The sequence below is a fragment of the Marmota flaviventris genome, chromosome 5, assembly GCF_047511675.1.
Source record: "Marmota flaviventris isolate mMarFla1 chromosome 5, mMarFla1.hap1, whole genome shotgun sequence".
Taxonomy (NCBI): domain Eukaryota; kingdom Metazoa; phylum Chordata; class Mammalia; order Rodentia; family Sciuridae; genus Marmota; species Marmota flaviventris.
Genome location: NC_092502.1, coordinates 130186224 through 130200420, shown reverse-complemented (window position 1 = coordinate 130200420; position 14197 = coordinate 130186224). Strand labels below are relative to the sequence as shown.

The 14197-nt window shown below is 38.6% G+C and overlaps 1 protein-coding gene across 1 annotated transcript in view; it reads left to right on the top strand.

Moving 5' to 3' along the window:
- Retreg1 (reticulophagy regulator 1) overlaps positions 1 to 14197 on the top strand; it is a 132492-nt gene that overhangs the window by 107465 nt on the left and 10830 nt on the right. The window lies entirely within an intron of this gene.

Genomic DNA, 14197 nt, shown 5'->3' with positions numbered 1-14197 from the left:
AGGAAAATCTGAAGGTTAAGTGCCTCCTTATTAAAACTAGGATAAACTTCTACCGCAAAGGCTATTCTTAAGATTACAGAAAAACTTTTGCTACTGTAATACTTTGTAAGCCAAATCTGCACAGTGGCTTTGCCAATGATATAGAGAGATCCCTGTGCATATGTTTCACTCTTGTTAGCTGAAGGATGATTTTTCATCCAACTTCCGAAGAAGAACATTGTTTCATCTAGAAGAGAACAGGCTTGGGAAGGTAGTGGCTTGGAGCTGCAGAGTGTGTTCTAATCCTGGTGCTGCCCCTTGGCTGTGTCTGCTGGTCATCAGAGGCATTTTTTCCACCTTGTCAGGTTGTTGTGGGGACTAGAGATAGTGTAATTAAAGCTCCTAATGTAGTTGCTGGCATCTGGTACATGCTGTCATAGAGCAGCATCTCTGCTAATGGTGACTAGATAGCTTGCTGGGTTCACCAGTGGCCTTGGTCACCTTGTATAGCCACATGTCTGAAGCCAGTGATACCATGAATGAGTAGGCCACTGAAGCTTGGAGGCCCGATCCACCCTGCAGCCTGTTTTGGTAAATCAGCCATGCTCTTTCATGTTTATATTGTTCATGGCTCTCTTCTTGCCACAATAGCATAGTTGAGACAGACCAGCCATATGGCCAACGAAGCTGGAAAGTTTTACTCTATAGCCCTTTCAGAAAATGTTTGCCTACCCCTACTCTAGAACATAATTGTTCCCACCATTGGAGCTGTGTACTTAGTTGTAGTTATTCTCACATCTCTCTGTGTTCTTTGTTGTTTTTGTGATTGTAATCACATAACTTAACTATAAGTTATGTAAATTGATGAAATAAGAGTTCCAAAGAGGATTTTTGTGGCAGATTCTTCTAGTTGCTCCCAAATACCCAGCCTCCCTTTCTTCTTTGGGGACTAGAATCCCAAGTTTTATCTGATCACCAGCAATTGAACTGTTTCCTAGACTCTCTTGCAACTAGACTCGGCCAGTCATTATGTTCCAGCCAGTGGGAAGTGGGTGGACCTTATAGGCTGTGACTTTAAAGAGAAAGAAGAATGCCCTCTGCTTCCCTTTTCCTGTTGGTGACAAGGTGGATAAGGATATCAATAGCTGCAGTAACTCTCTTGGACAATGGGGTGGCTAATTTGAGAGTATCTGAGCAACAAGATGGAAAGGGCCTGGGTCTGCAGCATTATGGAGTGCCATATCAATCCTGGACCTCTAGGCTTTGCTGTCACAGGAGGGAGAAACAAACTGTTCTCTTGTATAAATGACCATTGCTTTGACATTTGATATAGTAGGTGAGCTTGTATCTTCATATATACAATTTTTTATGTCTGTGAAAATTAAGTCAAAGCCAGCAGAGGGAGTCAGTAGAGGGATATTGCCAATATTGTATTTTTACAAAAAGTATGGAAAGACAACTTAAAAGGGTGGGATATAAAAGTTTAGGAAGATTCCAAATTTGATTGTGATTAAGTTCTTGCTCTTCTTTAAATAAACAAAACTAGAAATCATGCACAATATATTGCGGTGTGTTTTGTTCAAGAATATCAAACTGTTCCAAGTCCTAAATCAACTGGGAGTTTGATAAGTCCCTTACCACTTATACATAAGTTAATATTGATTGTACTGAATTGAATGTTCCAGAGGTAGTATTTAGTTTGTTAATCCTGAGTCATCATTTAAGTTATACCATGAATTTAAAAACATTCATACCAATTTCTTGTTAGTATGTTTTGGGATTAAAACATAATTTATATCATCTTGGATAAGGGAAGAGGGGGATGTTATCTGATACTGAAAAAGCAGGTCACAGATGACCATTACTTGCATATATATATATATATATATATATATATATATATATATATATATATATACACATTCCTTTTAAATCCCTTAATAAAGTCTGAGAAAGGAAGATATAATTGCTTGTGGGCCTAATGTTTAGCATCACTCAACTGTTTTTGGTACCTTTGCCTTTACTTTCTAACCCTCTCCCTGGGATCTCCAGCTCCATGTTTCCAATGAAATCTGAGGTCTTTGTCATGATCAAACACAGAATTTCTAGATCTCCATTTTACTGACTTTGCTAAACAAAGATAATGTGTTGATGAAGAAGGGAGCATGGAGGCCACCCTCATGGATCAGCAGGCTGAGTGTGGCACACTGGCAGGGCAGTCTTGAGGGCCAAGAATCAGCCTGAGGCATTATTAGTCCATTGTGAATGAGAGCTGAAACTCTTTATGGCTTTAAATTTCCCCATTACAGGATCACAAACATGTGCATACTGTGGGTTGGACATTTCACATTTTAATATTCTCAGCATCAGCAAATGAAAGTAGACTTAGCCTTTTCAGCTGAGTAGGAGGCCTGTTGGCTGGAAACCACTTTGGGCCTGAGCTTTGACACTCTGACAATACTTGAAGGGTCATCTTTATGTGAGAAAGTAAATGTCTATTTCGTAAAGTAGAGGACTTAAAATATTCAGTTTTGCTGGATTCAGATTTTCAAGTAAATGTGAGTGGGTAGCTCCTTCTAGAATATAACATCCTCCTACAAAAGGTGTTCTTGGTGATACTCAATACAGGGCTCACCAATATTTCATAGGGCACAACAATCCAAAAAGTGTTAGCAATCCAGTCTCATCCAGCAGATACAGCCAGGTTTCTCCTGTGGACTGGCCAGACCTCTGGCCTCCCAGTCGTGTTGGTGGAAGTCATGCTTCTGATTTGCATGTCACTGACTCTCTGCATTCTTCAACATAAATTGTTTAAAAGATGAAATTTAATTGTTCTTATGATTCTAATGAGTTTATTCGTAACAAATTTCACAGAGATGATTCATTCCTGCCCTGCCCATTTATTGAATAAAACATTTATAAAAAATTTAATGTAAAAGTTACATGAACCCAAACACAGACTCAGTCACTGACAGTGGTCTCTTCTGGCTAATAAGTAGAGGGGTTACTCAAGTGATGTTGGAACTGGATAGTTTGATTAAAGACTACACAGATTAGAAGATACCAGACTCATGTTGATGGTGAGAGAAGCCATGGCAGATATCTATCTTCAAAAACAACTACCTTTTACAAACCCAGCATTTTATTTTATTTTATTTTGGTACTAGGTATTGAACCTAGAGAAAGCTCAACCACTGAACCTAATTTCCAGCCCTTTTTATTTTTCCTTTTGAGATAGGGATTTGCTAAGTTGCTGAGGCTGACTTTAAATTCACAATCCTCCTGCCTCAGCCTCCTTAGTCACTGGGATTACAAGCATATGCCACCATGCCGGGCTAAAATTCAACATTTTGATGAGCTATTTTTTTAATTGAAAATGCATGAACAAGGGAGAAAAATCAGGAAAATGTACCATAGATTTCCTTCTGATCAAAATATAACTCAAAGGATAACATATTTTTCAAGGTAGTCATCAGGGGATATATTGACATCTCTGTCTTTCATGACATGTTATTTAGAAGAGCCATTGTTCATTAATAACAGGGGTTTTCTTTAGACCAGCTGGCCAAATTGGTTTCATTTTCACTTCCCTGAATACTCATTATAGCTGTCATCTAGAGTAAGGAGTGCCTTTATAACTGTCACCTAGAGTTAGGTGCATCCCAGTCGGTTAGGATAAAATATTTATACCACCTAATTAATCTACTTGCCTGGGTGAAGATAATCCTGGGATGCCTAGGCTCAGTGAAGTGCTACTCTACAGAAGTTCCATTCTTGTGGTTCTGAATGCTTCTATACAGGCAAAATAAATGAGGTTGATTAAAGAGCTATCTTACCCTACCACAGGATCTTATCCCATCCATTTCATGTTACTGAAATGTGGGGTACAAACAGAATTCTTATTAATCAGTCCATGTAACAAACAGAAGACATTTACAATCATGTCACTGCCTGGAAAATCCAGTAAGCAGGCCCCTCCGCAAGACAGCAGGAAAGATCAAATACCTACCATTGTACCTGAGGAACTGGTAGGTGGGAATATGCACATCACCTTCCTGTGACATCTGATTTGGGCAAATTTCTTCCTCAAAATGGCCTTGGCTGGAAGATAATCAACAATAAACTGCTTTGGTAGTCATAAAGCACAAGTAACAGCCATTAGATTCTACTGAACACCATGGACAGAATCTTGAGCCAGCTGAGAACTCTGGCAGCAGAAGTGGATATGTGGGACAGGCAGAAATAAAGGGGGACCATGTGGATGGGCAGGTGGCTCTCACTGGTCTTGTGAGTATTAGCCTGTACTATCCCAGTCTTATGTATTTTCACTGCATTCCACTTAATAAGGGGATGCTAATTTTTAAAAATGAGTTTTCCTGAGCAAATAAAAAATGTGAATGGAAATGAAATGTTTATAGAAACTCCTTAAATCATATACAGAGTATACAATGACTCTTATCCTGGTAAGTAGAAATACTTGAAGGCCTAATCCTTTTCTTTCAAATTCTGGTTTCCATTCATGTGTGTAACAAAGTAGAGGAAGTATATTCCTGTAAACAATGCTCTCTAAATCAGGCAAGCTGTATTAAGTTTTATAATTTTATTTTTCTAAAGATCCTATCATTAAGGGAAATAATTTCTTTTGGAATTTACCCTCACTCCATAATGTCAGCCACTGCTCATCCACTCCAGGAAGTCTCCTCCATGGTAAGACATTTCATATTTCTCTCCTAGGCATCCCTTGCCTCTCAAAACCTATTTCCAGACTCTTGAAGTGCTTTGAAACACAACCTTATACCGTCCTCTTTCTTGTTTGTCCCCTCTGCACCCCTTAGATGACGCCCCACCTTCCTTGCATGGTGTTGAGAATTGCATTAGGCTAGTTTGCCATTAATCCATGCACTATCCACACAGTAGCCTATTGTCATTCTGCTTTGGAAGGATGGTGATGGCACATTTAGCAAGCACTGAGACATCACAATGAGACTTATTTTTTCTGTGACTGATGAGGATGTGATCCTCTTGTTGAGGGCATATTCCTTTAAAAGCCACTAATTGCATCATGTTAAGAGAAACGAGAGATGTACTTTTTGAAGAAAGGATTAAGGTGGGAATATGGCCTCCAGTTCAGCAGTCTTGCATCTTGGTTGACTCTTTCTATGAGTGCTAGTCACACCAGGTTTGTTATACTCCAGGCTATCCCTTGTTAGTGTAAAGTCTGACAGCAGATTCTACAAACAAAATTAATTTGAATTGACCTTCATAATAAAGGCACTTTGGAAGAACTTGGCAATTCAGTCTGTTAAGACTATATATATCCCTGCTCAGGCCCACTGAGATTGGCACAATCTCTAACAAGCAAAATGAGGAACTATATTGTGAATATTGTTTGCAGTATAGAAACATGTTTTAAAATATCACAATTTTCTCATAATTAGGACAAAGGTAAAAAAAAAATCGGGGGGGGGGATATTTACTTTTGGGTCTAACTGCAGTAAATCCTGGATTATAGTTTATTGAAAATTGTTTCTCAAATAGAATAGGAAGGCTAATATTCAAGTTAGCAAATTTGCTTCACAATCACAATTTCCATTTTCCTCGAGGAATGTTTCTTGACTCTATTATCTTTCCTCAAGGATAAAGTAGAAATCTTTTCTTCCCCAGAGAAACTGTTTGGGGTAGATGTTGGCATTCACAGATGAAAGAGTGTTTCATCTTCTGCCTGTGTCAAGTAGGTGCCTGTCCTGTCTGCCGTGGAATCAACACTGTTGATGCCCTGGGCTTACAGAAGTCTAGTTATTAAAAAATTAACAGAAGTGCATGTTGTCAGCTGCTTGGCTGGCAGCTGTTCAGTGTCATCCTTCCAAAGGCTCCGGATGATTGGTGGACCACCCAGGGAAGCAGCAGTACTTACTTTGGGACAGAGGGGGATAAGACAATTGCACAAAATAAGTAACTGATCTCTGGTTCATTTCAAAGTCAGTATAAAAAGAGAGAGAGTACCCCAAATAGAACACCAAAGTACCCCAAAGAAGGTGGGGCTCAGCTTCCCTGGGCAGCAAGAGCAGGCACTCACTGGTGCCTGTCTGTCCCTGGCCTTGAGAGGAGGAGCTGCTCACATAGCTAATTGGTCTGAGAAAGTGAAAGCTTCAAATTGAGTGCTATGTAATTTCTTAATCTTGTGTTTGCTTATTTAATACTCCAGTTGACACATCCTATTTGCTTTGTCATGGTTCTAATTTGGTGAGTGTTTATGCAGAGAAGTATATCCCTGTTCTTATTTTTTCTCCTACATAAACTCAATCATGATGGAACATAATAAGTATCCAAAGGATTAAAAAAAATTCTAACACATTACACTTAAGAAATGTTAAAATCTGTAACCAGATATTAACTGACCTTTCTAAGAAAGATTCACAGGAATTAATATCAACAGATGTTCACTACTAATTGAGAGCATGAGACCCTTAGTCACTAGCTGAGAATGAAAGGTCTCTAAGCCAGAGCATATTTATAAGTGCAATGGTTGCAGCAGTTGTCTGCACAGTTACTAGGTCACAACTTAGGTTATAACAAATCCTTTTTCTTTTTTTTTTTTTTTTTTTGATATTCAATATGTGACGTTGACATAACTAACTTTCTAAAAAAATATTGTTTAGCCTCCATATCCACTACATATTTTTAATAAAATCACAAATAGTGTGAAGTAATGTATATTCTTGGGAAGTGTTATGCCAGAGATCTTATACATGTATTTAATAATGATTACTGCACTATGGATGGATTGTAGAAATATGAAAAACTCAAAAAATGACTAGAAAGAAGCTTGTGTGTGTGTGTGTGTGTGTGTGTGTGTATGTGGGGGGGGGGGAGAAAGAGAGAGAGGAAGACAGATACAAACAGACAATATCTGAAAGTGTTTTCAAGTGGAGTGAGATTGCCCTGCAAAAACTTGAAAAAATAAATAAAAAGGGACTTTTTTTTCTCTGTCCCATGTTCAGATTTGGGAATTGTTTATTTCACATTCTGATATCCTCAACTTAGGAGGGACCAGTTCTATTCTCCACTGGCACCACAAATGCATTAATACCCCTAGTACTCATGGACCAGGGATCTCACAAAGAAGTCAATCATTCAGTTTTGCCAGAAGGAATCCTACATGAATTAATGATTTCCAGTTCCAGAAAAATATTGAAACATATGAAGCATATTTCTTAATTGCCTAATTTTGAAGGTAGTTTAATTGCCCATTTGCAAAGAACTAGTTCATATAAATTAAATTTGGTTTCTACATTTTTAAGAGGACTTTTTGCTTATTATTTTTTATATTTTTATACATATAGAGAGGGATATGTACTAATTATTGCTAACATGTAATGTACAGAAACATTCAAATGAATGAATAAGGGCTGGGGATGTGGCTCAAGTGGTAGCACACTCGCCTAGCATGCGTGAGGCACTGGGTTTGATTCTCAGCACCACATAAAAATAAAATAAAGATATTGTGTCCACCTAAAACTAAAAAATAAATATATACATGACTGCATGACCAATGTAATTCTGCAATGTATACACTCAGAAAAATGAGAAATTATATCCCATCTGATTCAAATGTATAATATGTCAAGATCATTGTACTGTCATGTGTAACTAATTAAACAAATTTAAAAAATAATATATGTAAATTTAAAAAAATTTTAAAAAAGAGTGAATAAAAAGCATACAGGATGTCATTAACTACTAGTTAACATTGTTAACTATTTTTGATATTTTCGTTTTTGGATGTTTACCACTTATAATTCTTTTATTCATTAAATTTTTTTTTTTTTTTTTTGGAATTGGGGATCAAAACCAGGGCCGCTTTTTACCGTGGAGCTACATCTCCAGCCCTTTTGATTTTTTTTTTTTTTTAATTTTGAGAAGAGTCTCATCCATTTGCTTAGGGCCTCATTAAATTGCTGATCCTCCTACCTCAGCCTCCTGAGTTGCTGGGATTACAGACATGTGCCACCATACTTGGCTCATTCAATGATTTTGAGGGCCTCATGGATGTCAGTCTCTATTAGCTACTGAAAACAGATCAGCATCCAAGAATTCCTTCATGCTTCATGGAATGTGAAGTCTGATGGTGAGTCTACATTGAAAACAGCATATAAATCAGTTACAATAGACAATTGCTACAGGAGAACAACACAGGATGCTATGGAGATCAAACAAGGAGATTCTTCCCAGCTATTTTTTCTTGGGTATAATGGAGAGAACAGTAGTCCTTCTTGCAGGGTGTTGTAATGGCTGGGGGGTGGAGAGGGGATCTTAGGAAACAGTGCTGGGGTGGGGTACACTGTTTGATGTGATACCTGGTACACAATGAGACCTCAGCAAATAGCAGCAGAAGTTTTGACTGCCATGCACAAGTACAATAATTTAGGCTCGAGAAGCTGGGCTCAGATTATGAAAAGCTGATGGGCTTTAAAAGAAAAAATACGAATCTAAACTTCTGTGCCCAAGTTTTACCAGGGAACGAAGGCTGCTTTTTTGATCTTTCTTTTTCTACTTATTTAGCTTAGTTGACCCCAAACCCTGTTCATGTTACAGCTCTGAAGTTCTTTCCCTCTGATTCCTACACTCCAGTCTGGAGTGTTTTCCTGCCTCTCACCACACAGTTGCGTTCTAGTTCCATGGATCAATTCCCTATTCCATTGTGTATTAGTTCTGTGACCTTGAGCCAATTAGTCAATGAATTTGGGCCTTTATCTCATCTGTTAGTCAAGAATAATAAGTAAAACTTCACTCACAGGTTGAGGATTGATGAGATAGGAAGTTTATAAGAGGCCCAGCAGTGCCCCATGCCTGGAGAGTGAGCCATTCTTATTTCATGCTGCCTGTGACCCCCTTTACTTGAATTGTTAATAAACTGCTTTTATTTTAATAAGTATTCAAGTAAGCTGTTTGCAGCTTTTCTTTCAACTAAAAATTGCCACCGAAATGAAAGAGTCGTGCTAATTGGTGCAATTTTAGCCTGTAACTTTCTAATAGTTATCTTTATCTCATAATTAATATAAAGTTTTCCATTGTGTCTGCCGAGAAATGCAGCAATAAATATACTTTGTGTCACAAATGCCAGAAACCAAACTGCCGAAAGCTTAAGGCACACAGAAATTGACTCTAATCATGGGGGTGTTCATGGATGGATTTGCTTTTGCACCTTGCCACTTGGGCCTAACCACACCATCAGGATTCATTCATATGCTCTCTCCCTCACCTGCATCCACTTACTCCAGATTGTCTGTCTTTTGTAATTATTTTCTCAAATGAAAAGTTTAAGAATATGTGAAAGAATGTGAGCAGCCAATTTGGAAAGCGGTATGGAGATTCCTTGGAAAGCTGGGAATGGAACCACCATTTGACCCAGCTATTCCCCTTCTTGGACTATACCCAAAAGACCTAAAAAGAGCATACTACAGGGACACAGCCACATCAATGTTTATAGCAGCACAATTCACAATAGCTAGAAGGTGGAACCAACCCAGATGCCCTTCAATAGATGAATGGATTTAAAAAATGTGGCATTTATACACAATGGAATATTACTCAGCACTAAAAAATAACAAAATCATGGCATTTGCAGGGAAATGGATGGCATTAGAGCAGATTATGCTAAGTGAAGTTAGCCAATCCCTAAAAAACAAATGCCGAATGTCTTCTCTGATATAAGGGGGGGTGACTCAAAATGGGATAGGGAGGAAGAGCATGAGAAGAAGACTACCACTAAATAGGGAAGAGAGGTGGGAGGGAGAAAGGGAGTTGCACGGAAGATGGAAGGAGAACCTCATTGTTATACAGAATACATATATGATGTTGTGATGAGAAAAAGAAAAAAAAGTGTGTCACATTAGATTGGATAGAGAGAAATGATGGGAGAGGAAGGGAGGAGTAGGGGGGATAGGAAGGGCAGCAGAATAGAATAGACATTATGATTGATGTATGTACATTCCATATATGTATTATATGTCAAAATACATTCTGCTGTCATGTATTGACTAAAAAAAATAAAAATAAATCATGGCAAAAATAAATAAATAAATAAATAAAATAAGAATAAAAAATAGGACAAGAAAAAAGAATTTGAACATTGATATATTTAAAAAATATAAATTTTGCTTTGAAAAATAGCTTTCAGCTGTTTATATTACTTGGACTTTTAAATTCACTAGGATATGACTACACAATTCATTTTTCTGTATTACCTGTAAAATGTACTATAATGAAAAGATCTTGTATTTAACAGGTTCCCTTCACATATCCAATTCTCAACTTAGTTTTCAAATTTATTTTTCTTCAATAGCACTAGATACAATTAAGTGCCATTTTAAAAAGGTAAGTTTCATATATGAGAGTGTATGCACACATGCACGTTTTGAATCATGCTGGGTCACATCTAGAAATAAGTGTATTTTTTAGGGCTGTGCCTTTGTCATCTCTAAATATCTGGAGCTAGGAATGGTAACAGTTAATGTACCTAGTAACAGTTAATGTGTCTATTTATTAAATGAACAGAAATGAAGTGAGGGGATACCAAGAGACATTATTTTTCCCCTACCAACATTCATCTGTTTCAGCATCTTTTTCAAGTGCTCAAAGACACTTGGAGTGAAAGAGAGGAATCAGGCTGCTACAATATGTCCTCTCTTACAGAATGACAATGTGTTTTTAAGGAGTACAACTGTCACATTTCCTGGTTGTTTAGCTTCCTCTAATGGACAGTACTGTGCACTGCATTCTGAAACTGGACAAAGTGCCCAAGAACTCATGTGTGTAGCTATTAAACTACAGAGAAACAAATCTTTTAATACAATATTTAAACGTCAGTTTTGGTAACTGTATCTTTCAGTTTTGGTAACTGTATCTTTAAAGTACAATGATTTAAAAGAAGATACACATGAAAGAAAAAAAGTAAAATCATTCAGATCCCTATTTGACCATTGAGTTGTTTGATTTATAACAAAACCTACCACTTTGTATTCGTGCAATGTATTCATACAAATGATGGTTGAATTACTTAAAAAATAAGTTTTATTCTTTTGGGGCTTGCTTTTAAGACTTGCTAGGTGGGACCAAAGAAGCATTTAGTTCAAAACTGATTATTCTGTGCAATGAGACATGACCCTGGTGAACACTCCACCAATATCCAATGAGGTTTTCCAGTATAGTTGGTGGGACAAGGAGTCATTCTTGGCACAAGCACTGATCCTTCTGGTCCTTTCTAATGGCTTTTTTCCTGGCTTCCTGGTTCTTCAAATATGTATGCTGGTCAGTCCTCATTAAAGGCTCCAGGGGCCACCCCTGCAGATCCTGCTCTCTGCACAGCATCTACTTCCTCATCTTGTGTTGTGCCAACTCTGGTCTCTTGGGTGTTCTCTTTGGACCCTCAACTCTGTCTCCTCAACTCAGGGATCTGGTGGGTTTCACTTATCTGAGGCCTGGAGGCCTGGAGACCTGTAGGGCAGGAGCTGGTCTCAAGACTCCCTCATTGGTTTCCTGTCCCTCAGGGGTCACTGTCCTTCCTTGTATAAAGCCCAGGGTCCTCAACATCATTGCTTCATCTGTTTTGTCTGGTTTTTTCCTTTGTACGTGTTTGGTTGTTTAAGGAGGGAGGGTAAACCAGGTAGGTCCCTGCCACACCATCTTGCCTAGAAGCATGTTTCCCTACTTTTTATTTGTGAATGGGAATTCGATGATAATTTCTCTCAGGTGTTTCTCACAGTGACTTTAGGGTAAGGCACATGTGCCTCAGAACCTCCAGGATACTTGTTAAAAACGAAGGTTTCTGATCTTCACCCAGGCCTGCTCCACCAGAATCTCCTGAGTAAGGCTCAGACAGTGCTGTTTGAATAGCTCCGTGTTACACACACCCAATTTTATGAACATCACGAAAGGCCTGCTTTGGCCAAACTACCAACTAGCTGTATTCTAACAGGGATCTGCAGAAATTTTACCTGAAAGCTGAAGTCCTTTGTGTGGATGCAGTGAGGCTGCTTGCCTGAGGAGCGACCTGACTAATTTTTATTTCCTTAGGCAGGTGACCATGTTCCTCAGCCACTGAAAAAGGACTTTGCCCTGGCTTGGGTTTCTTTGGTAAATAATTGCTTATGTTGATTACAAAATGTCCTTTGTCAAAAACACCTGACCAGTTTTTCTTAAGAAGGAAAACAACCAAATGGCCTCTGCTAGAGCCTTTACTGGGAAGCATTTGCAGCTGCTGGTACTTGGGCAAAGGCCACATGAAAGCTGGTGCGGCCTTAAGGAGGCTGGAGCTACAGGAACTTCTCCCTGAGTACCACGGAAACTGGACTCACTGAGTATGATGAGTTGTGGTTGGTGGCCATGAATGGTGACTCCTGTGTCCTTATCTTGTGGCTGGAGCGTGCAGCAGTTCCCTGCTTAATGAAGGCAAGAGTGTGAGTGTGAGAGGAAGTTGGAAGGAGGGTGAACAGAAGGGAAGACCTATGAGAGCATGAGCCTCATTTCTCTTTGCACTGAAAATGATATGTCCCCTCTGAAAGTAAGGAGGCAATGTTAATAGGAAACAGGATTTTCTCCCTTAGATGAGTTTCAATCACAGAGAACTTGTACTTTTGGTTAAGAACTTGGTAAAAATCTCAAACTGTTTTGAAGGCTAAAGTGTATTTTATTTCCTTGTTACTTGGGCCTTGCATTATAGACCAATTAGTGCCAAGGATGGTGGGAAGATAGCCACATGCCATGGGAAAGACCTGCTTTCCAAATCTTGTCCAGTATTCACAAGAGATCCTTTCTCTGGTTATGTGTTTCCCAAGCAAGGCTCTCTAGGAAAACCTAGAGTCCCATTATGGAGCAACTCTGTGCGTGTGCAGACGTCATCTGTATTAAACGTCAACCAACCACCAAGCACAAATCTTAGTTTCCGCTGAGTATTTGGATTCTGCACATGAAGTGCTGTGCTTTCCTGGAAAGGGTTGGTCCTACGTGATGCCACGTTGGTCAGTCACACCCCATCCCCCCTTGTTCTAGGAAGGAGCAGGAAGAACATCTAGTGTTCCTTCTCATTCTGAATTACAATGTGGTCTCTTTGAAGGACGCCTTTGAGTTTATTGTTTCTTTGAAGAGAGCATGTTTTAAAATGAATAGAATTGTACTGGGAATCAGGAATCTTTAAAAGATACTTTAAAATAATCTTTAAAATGTTTTGATACTCAAAACCTTTCATTATGCTTTTAAATGATTTTGGTTAGAATTATATATTTGCCAAATAGTTCAGTTGGACCTTTAAATGTTCCCAATACAGAAAGCAGAAATGAAGAATTGTGGCCCACTGACCTGACCAGTAGCCAAGCCTATGTATATACATACCCATATGTCTATGCATATGTCTTCTTCCTGGAGTGGTTGTTTCTTGCTTTTATCTCACTGAGATTCTCATGTAAAAAAAAATGCAGGGACACACATAGCACGCTCAACAGGATCTCACAATGCCCCGTATTTCTGGAGTCTGTGCCGATTTGTTGTCTAAGAAGAAAGATGACAATTTAATAACTTTATATTGTCTTTGCCATGCAGTTCTTGCTCTCCAGTAAAATAAAAATCCTTTCCCATGAAGCATATATATATATAGGCAAGATTTTGTTACAGACAGTGGCTTTTTAGTCATGCATTCTTATTATTTCAGGAAGTTTGAAGTCACTAGGAATGCAAACCTGGTGCATATTTGACCACCAGTTTAAGTAGCATGCTTAGTGATTCCAGACAGGGTAGTGCTGATGCTTACACAACACTCCTGGGCAGTGAGGCAGCCCCAAAAGGTCATTTCTCATGACAGGCAGGAACTCATTTGACAAATCCCTACCTGGTGGAATAACATCATTCTGGAAAATTGATAGTTCAGTGACTCTCTGGCAGAGCATCAATTGAGGCAAAGGCAAAGGGAAAAAGGAATATATCGCCCCCCCTGCCTTTTTAAATTTTATTACACTAGGATTAAAATTTACACTTCAAAAGGAATTTTAATTAATTTGCAAATTGCTTTACTATTCAAAATATATTTAAAAGTAACAATCTATGTATATAGTTTCTGTGAGGTTGAACATCATGGGCCAAGGTCACTTTGATTTGTTTTAGAGGTATTGGGGTTGAAGCCAGAGCTCGGCCTCATCCTGATGCCCTTACAATTGTAACTCAGATG